The following is a 12,547-nucleotide window of genomic DNA, read 5'->3' as shown; positions in this document are numbered from 1 at the left end:
CGTTGTGTTGATTGCAATAGGCCCGAAAATGGCTTATGTGTGTTTTGCAAAGAATTTCCATTGTAATGAATTATGATGGGAAAATGAAGCAATAGAGGGTTTTGTGAGTTACATAATTCTTGACCAGCATAGGAATGAAGGGCTTAAATGAGGTTGTATGCGAGGGATTTATTAAGGGGATTAGACCATTTGTGAAAACTTGTCGGGGACTCAATCAAAATTGTTGCCAAGGCAAGTTTTGATAGGGTGGTGGTTGTGGCCACAAAAAATGGCGAACCACTGGGTGAACCAGTTATCTTTGTTTCCAAATAATCCTCAGATCAATAAAACATCATGGTGTTAAGATAAAATTGAAATGCAAACTATATAGATTGACAGGCATGGGTTCGACTTCCACATGAGTTGCTTCTGGTGCGATAGAGACAAATAGAATCTACTTACTGGTAGGATTTTGACAGGAATTCTCGACTGGCAGTGTTATGGGATTTATTAACCTTCCTTTACTTTTTTCCTACTTTCAAAAATCCTTTTGGGACCATCACTAGTTTGTTAATACCTGTTTAGGTGTGTACCTCAGCTCTTTATTGTTCATCAAACTTGACGTAGATATGTTTATCTGGAATTTATATGAGAATTCCAGTGCTATATTTTCATATGATTGACTCGGGCATAGTCATGGATCATGCCATATTTTTAAACTACTTAAGAAAGGTTGGGCTTGTTTTATCAACCGGTACTCTGAGCCCAACAACAGTCCTTACTCTAACCGGCTTTCCAAACGACCTGTCCTTCCAGATTGGCACATGGACATGACATTTGATTTTATTTAAATAAGTCCTTCCAATTTCATGCGCAAGGAATAGAGAACAATTGGATTTGACACAAAGTATATGATAGTGAGCTTAGCCCATTAAAGGAGGTTAACTTGTAGATAACAGGTTTTGGATAATTTAGTGTGGTGTATGGGACCACTAGAGAATGACTGTAAACCTTATAAGCATGTATAGGCTAGGTATGAGTGGGATTACTTAGGATGCAGCATTCCTCCATGAAAGTTCAGTTGTAGTTACACATTTTTTGTTTTATAAAGATGCCCCTACATGCTCTAGATGTCCAGGTTATCAATAGATTTAACATAGTTCCCAATAGATGCCAATGAGGGGTTTGGCTTGAATTCCACCGATAATTTTCAAGTGCTCATGGGCTGATAGAAATTTGTTTGATTTGCAAGGTAATGATCATGGCTTTAGAAGCAATAGAATCATCAACAAGTTAATGAGGGAGGGAAAAGTTGAATGTGGTGAATGAGGGAAAATTTGAAAGCTAGAACAAGACTGGAGGACCAAAGTCAGCTCACTGAAAGGACTGTGATTCAAAACAGTAAGAAAATAGTATTTGCAGAAAACAAAAGGAAAAGATAAACATACAACTAAGCTAAAAGAAAAATGAAATGAACTCTAACTTACTTAGGAGGTAACCACCATGCGGTGGCTACCAGAAATATCTATTTAGATGCTCGCAATTAACAGGGATCTTTTCAATCTCTCCCTATAATGTTTTCAACTTGTAAGTCCATTGAGCAATTTTTTCAAAAACATGGAATGGACCCAGCTATAGGTGTTGGAATTTTGTGTGTTTACCCTTTGGCTCACTCAGCTTGTCCCATTTGAGGACTAGCTACCCTACCTGGAAATCTTTATCTCCTGGCAGATGATGATCAAACCATTTCTTTAAAATAATTTGGTGATTTTTGAATTTAATTCTCGCTCTATCTCTTAATTCCTCCAACCTCATTAGTTAGTTGATCCTTTCTTGAGGCAAGGCTAAAGGGGTTCCTCTTGAAGGTTGACGGAGTTGTAAGGAGGGAAGGGTGATGTTTAGAGGCAACATGGCTTCCTATCAATAGATGAGGAAGTATGGGGAGCTTCCTAAGGCCACTTTAGGGGTGACGCTCTGAGCCCAAAGGGAATTCATTAGGGAATTGTCCCAGTTCCTCTAGTTGTCAGCGACTCAGTTGCGGATTATGCACATAAAGTTTTTATTTCAAGACTCTGCAACTCCGTTTCCCTGGGGGTAATAGTTTGCTGCATACGTTATGTGGATTGATTTATCAATAACAAACTCAGTCAGTTTTGGAGATGAAAAGTAAGAAGCATTATCAAATATGAGAGTGTCAAGGATGCCATTCCTGTTCATAATGAATTTCCCAATGAATGATATTACCTCATATCCATTCACCTTCTGAACTAGGACAACTTCGGTCCATATGGTGAAGTAATCAGTGAAAATGAGTATATAATTAAGCTGTTGTGAAGAGTTTCGAGTGATCTCGGCTATAACGTCTAGGCCCCACTGTTGGAACGGTCGATAAATCATAACATGCCTGAGTAGAACAACAGGCTTTATTTTTCATCCTGTGACGGTTTGGCAGACCTTTCATTTACGAGCATAGTAATGCGAGTCTCTGAACACTATGAGCCAATAATATCTGGTCGTTAATATTTTGTGATCAGTGGTCTCTATGCCATAGTGACCACTTGTTGGGCCGTACCTCAGCCATATTCCATCATGATTTTTCTATGAAAGACGTTGTTGGCCAGATGATACAGATTGGATTTCAATCTGACTGCTATCCTCTATGATGCATCCATGTGTTCAGGACACGATCCCCACACTAGATAGAAGTGTATGTCATAGTACGACGACTTAGGGTCCAAAAATGCTTTTGATGCTTCTTGCTCATACATTAGCTCTTTGCTTCTCCATAAGGGATCATCCTTGAGTTCCATTTTTGCATATTTCATGCCCAACATTCCTGATTCTTCGGATGCCCCCTTTTTTTCCGCCAAGGCTTCTACTGCTAGACTGCAAAGTCTTTGTCCTCGAGCTATCTGTGCCCGCTTTATCTCTAGGTCGAACTCTCGAAGCTTGGTTATCCAATTCCCTGTTCATTCACCCATTTCTTTCTGCATGAAGAGGGCTCTTACAGTAGAATGGGGAACGATGACTTTGGACTTGGGCTTTAGTAAATAAGGGTGGAAATGTTTTACGACCTTGAAAACTACATAGCCTTGTTTCTCCACGTCTGGGTAGCTATGTTCCACTCCTTGGAGATTTGAACTAATCTCGGAAATGGGGACTTCATTGGCATCATGATTTTTTTGATTGAGAATTGTGGCATATCAAAGGTCGAAAGCAAAGGTGTATAAGAAGAATTCTTTGCCAAAATCAGGGTTGACCAACACATGATCTTCAACGATGGCTTCCTTGATTCGCCGAAATGCTTCCTTGGCTTTGTCACTCCATTCATACACAAATTCTTTCTTCATCATCATCTACAAGAGGCATACTATTTCTACGAAGCCTAAGACAAATTTCCTAATGAAATTAATACTCCCAAAGAAATATTGCATGGATTTTTTATTGGCAGGGGGTTGTATTCTATTGATGGTTTGTAATCTTGTAGGATTAATAACAATCCCTTCTTTAGAGAGGATATGACCCAATATTTTCCCCTCTGTGACTACAAAGATGCTCTTCTTGGGATTCGAGGAAATTCCATACCTCCAGCATATTTCAGAAATCTATCCTAGATGATAAATATGATCCATTCTTTGATATGAACACACAGTGATTTCATTCATGTAAACCACTATTAATCTGTTCATCAACCCTCGAGAATCTATGTCCATAGCTCTCTAGAATGTGGTGCCAGTATTAATGAGCCCAAAAGGCATTTTACAATATGCGTAGGTGCCCCATTTGGTGTTGAAGGTTGTCTTAAGTTGATCCCCATGAGATACCAATACTTGGTTATATCCTGAAAACCCATCTAATAGGGACAACATTTTAGACTGAGAAACAAACTGAAGGATGTGTTCCATAAAATGGATAGGATAGTTATACTTTTGATATTCTTTGTTTAGGTTTCTGAAATCAATACACAACATGATGTCTCCACTTTTCTTTCTCACTATCATGAGATTGACTACCGAGTGGGTGTGTCTAACCACGAAGATGATTTTACCATCCAGCATATTGTTCAGTTCTTTCTTCACCAATGGTTCTAAGCTTGGATGAATCTTATGCAAACTTTGTTGGTAGGGCCTGGCTTCCTTTTCCAAATGGATCAAAGGTCTTTAGGTTTTCCTATGTCCACGCAACGATGTCCTTATAGTTTTTTAATATCTTGGCGAATGCAGCCTTTTCTTGTGGAGAGAACCCAAGGCCCAGATTGACATTTTTTGGGTCTTCTTTGGTCCCAAGGTTGACCATTTCATACTTCATGGACGACCTATGCATTTTGTAGTTAGTTGGTTTCTTGAATTTATCATGCAAGTCATACAAGTGATCCATCTTAACAGCAGATTTTGGAATCACATTGGGCTGATCCCTTTCCTAATCTTCCCTCTCTTTCATAAGCTTGTCATGCTCCTTTTTGTCAATGACTACATTCTTGAATGTCTTCTTGTTGTGCAAGAATTCAAGGATTTGCTCATCATCTTCGAACACGTACCAATTCGAGATGTTATCAGGTGCAGATGGTTTGAAAATCAATTCGATGGAACAATTATTTTTCTTCAATCTAAAATCAAGAAAATGTTTAGCAACCATATTAACCATCAGATCAACATCCTCATTTTTCCCTCAAGGTATGTATGGGATATTAAAAGGATAAAAACTATCAATTAAGACCCATACCTCATGCTGCTACCTTACGAGGCATGGTGAATTGCAATGTATCCTTTTCCTTGTGTGATCTACGATTATTTGTGAGTCACCAAAAACTTTAAGATTTTTCACATTCATTTCAATGGCTTTCTTGAGGCCTTCCAGCAGGCCTTCATATTCTCTTATGTTGTTGGTGCATGCAAACTCCAACCGACTGGCCATCAAATGTTGGTTCCCTTGTGGTCAATGAGAATAATTCCAGCACCTGCACCTTCAAGGCGGTCAGATCCATCAAAATAGAGTGTCAAGAATAGAGTATCTAATGTTACATCAATTGAACTATTATCTAAGAAATTGTTCCTATCATCTACTATAGTACAGGATAGTTCATGAGTTGGATTATGGGGGGGAGTTTCCAACTGTGTGTATGTCAAAGTTTCTTCAACTATTTCTTCATGAAATTCTCCAAACAAGTTTCTGTAGCATAAACATTGAAACTATAGTTCCCAAGGATGGAGTTGGTACACATTACAGGTTCATTGAGACCATTTAGTTCTATTACCACATACTTCATGTATCTTTCACGGTTAACTCTTATCATATAACCTTTTCCTTTCTGGGGTAGCAAGAGGTGGGACCAATGAGTTGAGATGTATCCATTTAGTTTTGCTCACCAATGCCTACTAAGATAACATTTCATAGGCTTCAGGTATATCGACTACCACTATATCAACAACTTGTGTGTATTGTGGTTTAGCAACCATCTGAATCAACACATCCTTCAATTCTCCAATTACTTTCACATTTTTCCTGTCCAATTATATAATTCAGGTCCCAGTTTTCTTAGGTATTACATGTAGTATTTTAGCAATAGCATAAGGTATCGTAGTGGATAAGGCATTGAAATCTACCAAGAAATTGTGCACATTCATGTTGAGGATTTCAGAAGTGATAAGGAAAGGTGGGGTCATGGATCTTGACTTCCTCCCTATCATGGCTGCACTGATATCTTGGGGTTTTTGATTCAATTTGAATAGAGTGGCTTCCATAGCTGATGCCATTTGGGCTGCAGTCGAGGTGCTGACAGGTCTGGAAATTGACTTATTGGTTGGTTTCTTGGGATGGTGGGAACATTAGAGTTTCTCTCATTCATAGCTTCCAAGAGAAAATTTCTACTACGTTAGTTTCAACAAATCAAAATACGTGATATTAGCCCTAGATTTCTTAAGATCATCCAGAATATTGTAATCAATGTTATAAACATGATAGGGCGGAGTAAACATACCTGCTTTTCCATTCTTAGGTGGGACTTTACCATCTTGATTAGCCTTTGTTACAGTGGGAGATTCATTCTCCTTTTCTGGATGGTTTGCAATAGGGGTATTCTTGGATTTACCACCAATTCTACTCTTCTTGATAAGAACTTTAGGAGTAGGTGCTTTCACAGGGTGGATATCTCTCTTGGTCTGATCTACAGGCTTCATCACACCTACAAGTGGCCCTTTGCTTCATATTTGGATTTCATTAGTGTGGAATTCTACCATAATATCTCCTTGGTCACCATGGTTCTCATTCATATGGATGTCCCATAGTACGTTGATTTGTGTTACTTATTCCAAGGGCTCTTCTACTTCGTATTCTTCCTCATCTTCCTGTTTTCGCTCTAGCTCCACTCTAGTTTCTTCTTGTTTGAGGAGCGATCAGATAAGAGCCAACTCTTCTGTGTTTAAATTCGCTTCATTGGGTGGAGGAGGCAGTGCAAGTTGACCATGCCCACCTTCTGTTTTCTTACGATAGAAAGGCTTGAAGGGCTTTCTATTTTTATAGTCTCCTCCACTACCACTAGTACTCTCTCCATCATTCCTTTTCATATCGATGACTGTGTTTGTTAGTTTCTTAATGATTTTATGCAAACCTTCCACATCCATGGTGTCCTTGCCTTTGGTCTGAGCCCCTTTGTTATCGCTCCCATTATTCTTCATGGATGCTTGAGAGGCTTTCTTTTCTCCGGTTGTATGCTGGCGTGCTGTGAGACTGAGAATTTCATTATCGACTTTTACTGCTTCTTCGATGGCACCTTGTAAGGTCTGTGTGTTACTCCTTTTGACCGACATCGCAGTAGATACACGGAGAGCAGTGATGTAGAATTCCATGAGCACCTCTTCTCTAGGTTTGGCGATGGCTAGGATTCTGTTGAATAAGGTGCTGAACCCGATATTAAAATCCTTAACCTTTTCTTTGGTTTCGATTTTCAATTAAGATATTTCAAGGAATAAGGAAGAAAAGGTTTTTTCATTGTCATACTTGTCTAAAAAGGCCTGTTGAAAGGCATCCCATGAGGTGATAAATCAAGTTCTCAAGCTAAGGTACCATGTGGAAGCTGCATCAGTTAGGGTAAAAGGGAGTAGGCGACAGACTATATCTTCATTAGCTACCCCCAGAATGCGCATGGCCAGGAAGAACGAATTGATATGGTTTTCAGCAATGTCTCCCTACTCAAGGTCAAATTAAAGCATGACCTTTTTTGCATTCTTGGGCAGGGGATGCCACTACCTGGGTCTCGCCATGAAATCTTGAGCGGGCGAGGGAGGTAGTGATCGTGGAGGAGGTGGTGGATGTTGATTTCCACCTAGAAGAAGGGGAGGTAAAGGTTGATTCCCACTTGGAGGAGGAACGCTAGCCATGTTATGGTTATGGAGATTCTCGTTAAGGGGATCTCTTCATATTCCAAATCATGCCAGGGATTACCTTCAGACAGGAGATCCTTAGGGATTTCCTCCCAAGGAGAGTTCATACTCTATAAAGAATCAAGCGAAATATCTTTAAGAGAGGTGGCTGCAGAGGCTTCTTTGTTTATGTGATAGACCCTTGGCTTTCTTTTTACTATTATAGGTAATGACAAAAAGATAGAAAGCTATCATAGGGAATGAGCGTAAGCCCGAGTGAGTCTTCTCATTGGTTGTTCCTGAGTGACAGGATACTCCCACAGTGTCTCTTCCTCAAAATGAGGCTTTTCCGAAAGAGAGGGAGGATCTTTCTCACCTTCACAATCCATGTATTAATATTCTTGAATCCATGCATGGCACTTATGGATGAAACATTGAAAAGCTGTGGAAGGCTATTCAGGCCCTCCTTCTAGCACGAATTTGTTGACATAACAAATTTTTGCTATGTCAACAAGGGGAACTAGCCCAATCGCAAGCCCAATTAGACCTACTTTTGTTTGGAATGGCTAGTTACAACAGGTTTGAAGAGACCCCGTGAACTGTAATAGGTGTTGAAGGATTGCTTCTAAGAAGAAGACTTCAATAAAATGAACAAAATAAAACACCTAACTGCTATGTATTAAGTCCTATCTGCACTTCTTCTAACTACTCTAGTGTATATCCTAACTATCCTAATCTATCCTCCACGAGCATAACAAAAGAGATTAAACACCATGAAGAAATTCCAAGTCCAAAAGAATCAATTACTGAGTCATAGATGAACAAGGTTATATTAGAGCTTGATTCCAATCAGATTACTCATACATGAATACACATTCCTTTTGATACAAATAAACTAGTACTAGTGTTTGATATGGTTTTGAATCAGAGATCACTCATAACTTAACCATGAGATTGAATCCTGTCAAAATAAAAAAGACTAACCATGAACAGTATGCCATCAATATGCACAAACACAAATCACATTTATACTTATGCCAACGGCAACATCCTACTTCAAAACACATAAAAGCAGAGGAAAAATAATGAGAAACTATAGGCTCCTTCATCGACTGAAACAGTCTTCCTTATTCACAATAAGCGAAACAGTTCTTATCCAAACAAAAAGCCCCTTGTCCTCTTCAGAGGTAATATTTATGCAAAAGTCCTGGACTCTAGGTCTTCCCTACCTCTTCATCTTCCCCACTATTTTCGATATAAAAATCGAGTGTAGAGAGATAGGATCGTCAGCGTAACCGCTTACACGTAGAAAGCATATTTGCTGGAGTGATTCATTTCCTGAGGAAATGAAGAGATGTTAGTAAAAGGGGTGATTGTGTGTCGCCTTCTCATGGTGAAAACTAGCATAGCTTTGCTTTCGGAATGTACAAGAAACGCGTGGGGTTTCAACCTGAAATGCTTGATGTCGGACCTCCCAACACATCACTTATGCATATATGGCTCTCCAAATCCACTCCTACGTCCTTTAATTCTTACTTGCAGAGATAGCTATCATTACCTCCATGACTTTGAACAATATAAAAGGAATATTCACAAAGAACATAAACATTGCCTCCATTAACTTTTATAAAACTACACGAACAGGTGTGAAAAGGATTTACACATAAAACACAGGCAACACACAATTTCCCACTCAATCCATAGGCTTGGCCCGATTTTTGAGGGCTTCTTTTAATCACAATAAGGTATCGGCCCCTCCATGTGTCGCAGTAGTCGTGCCTTCCACTTGTCGGATGTGTGATTACACTATCACGACTCCACAAGCCCGCCTTTTGCACCAAAAACCCCTCCCTTTGTTATATAGAGAATTTTGAAAAACACGGGAAAACAAAGAAAATCCTACCCCAACCACTGAGGCCGGACCTCAAATTTTATATATCGGGGCTTATAAATTTTGTTGGGTCTGACATATCGCATATTACAATATGCACAAGCCTAGGGCTCCACCAATTGTGATATGTGATGGGGCTTCAGACCCAAAAATATATATACCATATTTGATAGGCTCCACAGTTCTGCCATATAGCCACACTCACTATGTTTAAGGCCTCGGCTTTGTCGATATGCGATATGCCATATGGCCCAAGACGTGAAACCATATATATACATTAATACCCTTGGCGGGTCCATAACAACCAGCTTTCCTTTGAAAAGTGAGACATCAATGTTTTTTGAAAAACAAAGGAATATATGGGGAAAACCATGTGTGACCATAAGGGTGCACTTGAAATGTTATATCGTCAAGATAATAATAATCGGTGGGTTTGGGGTATAACGGTATGCCTTATATGTAGGCTCCGGGCCATGCCGTTTGCAACATGGGATTGGGAGGGTGGACTCGATGGAATATATATCATGGTTAATATGGTCGTCGGGTCCGTGACACATACACGCCCCTTATATATATGGTTTTGTGGCTTAGCTCATAACGATTTGCGATGGGGCTCCGAACCTAAAATATATGCATTTGGGTTAATAAAACCTGTCACGTCTCGAAGCCATAAATGTGTTGTGTTGATTGTGATAGGCCCGAAAAGCGTTTATGCGTGTTTTTCGAAGAATTTCTCTTGTAAGGAATTATGATGGGAAAATGAAGCGATAGAGGGTTTTGTGATTTAAATAAATCCCGATGAGCATAGGAAAGAAGCGCTTAAACGTTGTTGTATGCGAGGGATTTATTAAGCGTCTTAGAGCATTTGTGAAAACTTCTCGCGGACCCAATCAAAATTGTTGCCAAGGAAAGTTTTGATAGGGTGGTGGTTGTGGCCACAACAAAACCCAAGGGAATAATATTAAACCAAGGGACTAATAATAGCACAACCACATTAAAAGTATTAATGTCGTTAATAAGGTTGAAGGCTTAATTTATATCTACTATTGATAAATATACCTTTTGTCTCTACCAACATATCTACTATTGATAAATATACCATTTGTATCTACCAAAAAAGTACTATTGCAATAAAAATATTAGTCTTATCCTTATAAATAATAATTATTATTTGTTTGTAATAATTATTAGTTAATATTAAATGTTATTTATTATTATTTAATTTGAAATTATGTAATATAAATATGAAAGGTTATGTTAATCAACTATAGGGATTGATATTATAAATCAAAGAGAAAAATAATCCCAAGGGGTTAATGGTAAAACCCAAATGGATAATAAACTTTAGTGATTGTTACTTTGAATCCTAAGGTTTATATTCCCTTGTGTGTATAGTATCAATCCCTTCGGTTTGCAATATCAATCCCTTGGCTATATTAATGTGTTGGGTCCCTATAATACTAGCGATTACCCCATTACTATTGTAGTTATACCCCTTATTTATATTGATGTACCCATGTAGTGCCCATATTGTTACTATTGTGCCACATAGAAGCCCACTATTGTTATTGTTGTGCCCTACAATATTATTGTTATGTAGGCTTTGATTGTATTGGGACCACTTAGACTCCTATATATAGAAAGGAGGTATTTTCATTTGTATCATCCAAGAATTGTTCATTTATGTAATGTAAAGGAGGTTGCCCCCTCGAAGAGGCTGAATTCTAAGTCGTGGATCTTTCTTTTCTATCTTTTTGTGAGCTGGTTTCATAACATTTGGTATCAAAGATTTGGATTCTAGGGTTTCTCTGCTCCATACAGAACTTTTCTCGCGATATTTTCGGAGATATGATCTGAGGAAGTTGGTCTTTTTGCAGACTCCTAAATTACATTCAAAACAGGTGACCTGGGGAAAATCGTCATAACTCTCTCTCTGAGGATCGGATTGAAATTTCGTAAAAAGGTACATAAAGAGGACGGACTGTAGTTTCTTGTGGTGAGTTTCAGATTTAAAGGTTGAAACAGTGACTCGTGGCACGTCGTACAAGTTCGCCCTACTGAACCAGTCTAAAAGCAAGTCACTGTGGGAGATTTCACATAACTCTTCCTTGGAGAATCCAATTTGGCTCAGACTTGTGGCATTGGAAAGAGGACGCAAAAGGCTACTATAGATAGCAATTTCAGAACTAGATGATCCGAAATCACAGAGATACATCAGATTCAATATCAGGCTTCTATAAAGTGAAAAAAGGTGTGTAGTTTTTTTTTTTAAATTTTTGTGTAAGCTTGGTTTAACGGAATTCAAAGGGCATAGTAAAGCATTATTATCGGTAACTGATGCCCCGAGGAAAGAAAATGCAAACACCTAGTAAGGAACCTGAAAGCTCTAGCATGACTCATGAAGAAGAGGAAGAAATGCTACATGATATATCAAAATTACAAGAACAAGTGCAACAAATGTCACGCTCACAAAAGCTAACAGAAGCTAAGATAAGTGGCGTGGAATCTAAGATAAAGGGCATGGAAGCTAAGATGGATGGCATGGAAGCTAAGATGGATGGCATGGAAGCTAAGATTGACGCTAAATTTGATGGCATGGATGATAAGATGGATGAATTGAAGAAGTTGCTACAAGAAAGGGTCACTAATGGTGAAAAGGTAGTAAAGGAAACTCATGATGAGAATAAAAGAAATGTTAATCATGATTCCATAGACTCTAATGTTGGATCGAAGACTCACCATGTTCCAAAAATCGATGTGAGGAAGTTTGATGGCAAGGATCCCGCCACATGGATATTACAGATGGAGCAATTCTTCGATCTCAATAATGTGCAAAACACACAAAAGGTACGTATGACAACTTTATATTTGGAACCAAATCAGTTTGTATGGTATCAATGGCTTTGTTCTCGTAAACAATTTATCACTTGGGCAATTTTTACGGAAGAATTGATAGCACATTATGAGGATACAAAAAGCAACACTTTTTTTAGCCAATTGATGAATCTCAAACAAAAGGGTTCAATAATGGAGCACATTGAGGAGTTCCAAAAATTGAACATAAGGATAAAAGATATTCCAGAGGAGCATAGGATTGATGTGTTCATAGGGTCTTTAAAGGATAATATCCAACATGATGTGCGCCTTTGGGAACCTGATTCATTAGAGAAGGCATTCAGGTTAGCAAGAAAAATGGAAAGCAAAATTATGGCAACTAGGAAGCATACCATTCACAACTATAATGATGGAAGTGTTGTTGCCCATAGTCTTCCACAACCTACAAGGTTGACACCGCAACAATTGGAAGAGAAAAGAGCAA

The sequence above is a fragment of the Pinus tabuliformis genome, chromosome X (genome assembly GCF_031772625.1).
Source record: "Pinus tabuliformis cultivar Carrire ecotype Pingquan chromosome X, CPIR1, whole genome shotgun sequence".
NCBI lineage: Eukaryota > Viridiplantae > Streptophyta > Pinopsida > Pinales > Pinaceae > Pinus > Pinus tabuliformis.
The sequence above is the reverse complement of the archived record's forward strand: the minus strand, read 5'-3'. Positions refer to the sequence as shown.